The following is a 3,214-nucleotide window of genomic DNA, read 5'->3' as shown; positions in this document are numbered from 1 at the left end:
TACCTTGATTATTCATTACATAGATGTTTAAATGTGCCAAAACTCCCCCAAAATACACACTTAAAATAGGCGCATTTTATTGTATGAACATTATACCTCAATAAAGTTGAGTTTTTAAAGAGGAAAATATATATGTGTGACATAAATCAATAAACAACAAAAGTCCAGTATTGAGAGCCTAATGGGAAAAGCACTTCATAACAAGCCTGACCTCACCCAGAAAGTGATGGTTAGAAGAGTCACAAGAACTCCCTGATCCAACCTGCCTACCCACACCCAATTAAGCCCAAGTCATTTTTAAAAGCAGGTTTTCTTTTATCAATCCAACAAATCATCTCAAGAACCAAACGTGAACATTAGGAAGCTCATGAGTCGGCCCCTGCCCTGGACCACTGAGTGTCTGTCAGCGGGTGATCTCACCCAGCAGCTCCAACCAGCAACTGCTCACCAGGGAGGGATCATCCCTTCCCAAGCCACAGCTTCTTAGACCTGGAGGGAATCTTCACACTTCTCCTATGACAAGGTCCATGCAATCACCACAAGACATGACCCAATTATTTTGAGCAGGTCCTTCCCCATTGCCCAGCAAAGCTGGGCATCTCTCAGTGACACATGCCATTCGTCCCTCCCAGAGCATCAACAGCCTGAACAGATGGCCAAGACAGTGTTCTGCTGCCCCTTCCAGTTGTCAGTCTGGACATCAGATTGGTAGAAGAAAAGACTCAGGACCTGAGACTCTGCCAATAGAAGTCAGAGAGCAGCCACAGGGATGGACCATGGGCTGTGCCCAGAATCTGACACCCAGGGCCAAGAGGAGGGCAGCCCTGGGCTGTCCCCAGAAGCCAGGATTCCCATCTCCTCCCTCCTCTCCCTTCCCTCTCCCACTGTAAAAACAGGCTTTTGTTGTTCCCAGTAAACATAAATACATTTATGTTTACATATATGTACATATATGTGTTTAATTTACATGTGTATAAATATACGTGTACATGTTATACATATTTCTTTTATAATATATTGTTTTATTATATATTATTAAATATATTTATATTATTTATTTATATGTGGTATATATACTGTTTCTGACCCGAACACCTCTCTAGCTACTGCTCTTTGTCTCCCCACTTTTCATCTTCTCATCTTAAGAAAACCAAGAGTTCATTCTCTGCACTTTCTCATCTCTCTCAACTAACTATAATCTGGCTGCTACATTACTCTCCCTAGTGTGTCACAGAAACTGTTATAATGGGACACCTGAGTGGTTCAGTCCATTAAATGTCCAACACTTGATTTCAACTCAGATCATGATCTCCGGGTCATGAGATCAAGTTCCATGTGTAGGGCTCCACACACTGAGCTTGGAGTCTGCTTAGGATTTTCTCCCTCCTGTCCCTCTGCCCACCCCCACCCACTCACACATGCATGCTCACTCACTCTCGAAAGAAAGAAAGAAAGTAAGAAAGAAAGAAAGAAAAACTGTTATAACAACAGTATTTATTAAAATGTTTTAGCAACTTTATCATGATCTCCAAAAACTGAATACAGATCAGGTGCTTAACAATAGAAAAATGGATAAACTGTTATGGCCAAACAATGAGCTACTACTCAGCAATAAAAGTTAACATACTATTGATAACACACACACGCACACCTTGAGTCAATCTCAACATCATTATACTGAATGAAAGAATACTTACCTAAAAAAGTATACCTGATAAGAATCCATTTACATGAAAGATGCCTGGGTGGCTCAGCAGTTGAGCATCTGCCTTCAGCTCAGGGTGTGATCCTGGGTCCAGGGATGGAGTCCCACATCAGGTCCCCTGTGAGAAGCCTGTTTCTCCCTATGCCTATGTCTCTGCTTCTCTCTGTGTATCTCTCATGAACAAATAAAATCTTTTTTTTTATAATGACCAAATAGCAGCTTTAATTTTTCTACAGAATTTACTGCAAGTTACTACATAATGAAAACAAAAGCAGGTTACTCTAAATGTGTTGAATTTTTTTAGTAATTTAAATAAAAACATATGACTCCCATTACACAGATAATTCTAAATCTACTCTGAAAAACAAATCAAGAAATATCTATCGGGAGATGACATACCTATCCTAGCATACCAAAAATTAGGCTGTTCTCTTCACCGAATATTCTTTTTTTTTCTTTTCTAAAAATAAAAGAATCCATTTACATGAATCTTTAGAACAGGGAAAACTAGTTTTTTTTTGGGGGGGGGACAGCAAAAGAGTGGTTACCTCTGGGTGAGTACCAAGATTGACTGAGAAGGGGTAGGAGAGAACGTCTTACAGAGGTGATAATGTTCTGCATCTTGGCATGGGTTTGCATTACACAGGTATATGCATTAATCAAAACCCATGGATGGTAAAGCTACTATTGGCTTCTTTGTAACTAGCGGGGGGGGGGGAAACCATAAACAAATATTTAATTCTAGTTAATGATATGCATGTTGAACTGTTTAGGAATGGAGTATACTAATGCCTGAGACTTCTTTTGAAATATATCAAAATGTAAGATGGGTAGATGGATGAATAGAAGGATGGGTAAATAGGGGGCACCTGGGTGGGTCAGGTAGTTAAGCATCTGACTCCTGATTTGGACTCAAGTCATAATCTCAGGGTTGTGAGATTGAGCCACATGTCACGGTCCATGCTCAGCAGGGAGTCTGCTCAAGATTCTCTCTCTCTCCCACTCTCTCTGCCCTGTCCCACCCTCTCTCTCTCCAAAATAAATAAATCTTTTTTAAATAGAGAGAGAAGGATAGGTAAATGGATAGTCTATTAATAAAGCAAATACAGAAAAATGATAATTACAGAGCCTGGGTGGATAGTATATGTGTTATGTTAAGATTTTCATAACAAAATGACTGAGGGGGAAGGGAGTTATGAGTTCTCTAGATCTACTCATAACTTCCTACATGCTATGGTAGGGGAATCAGAGAAACTTGGGTTCAAATCTTGCCAAGGCCATTTCCTACCTGTCTAATCTAGGATAACTCTTAAACTTGCCAAGTCTCAATCTCGTAACACATGAAAGAAAGCTGATGAATAACATCTCTGTCACAGAGTTCTTGTGAGGATGATAGGGCTTGGAAAAGTTCATTGTGACCAAAAGCTATAGAGAAAAAAAAAAGTCTTCCATTTCAATCTCACAGAAATTCTAGATTTAAAAATAACTTTAAAATATCCATTTTTGGGA

Source organism: Vulpes vulpes, chromosome 11 (genome assembly GCF_048418805.1).
Source record: "Vulpes vulpes isolate BD-2025 chromosome 11, VulVul3, whole genome shotgun sequence".
Taxonomy (NCBI): domain Eukaryota; kingdom Metazoa; phylum Chordata; class Mammalia; order Carnivora; family Canidae; genus Vulpes; species Vulpes vulpes.
This window is presented reverse-complemented; position numbering follows the sequence as displayed.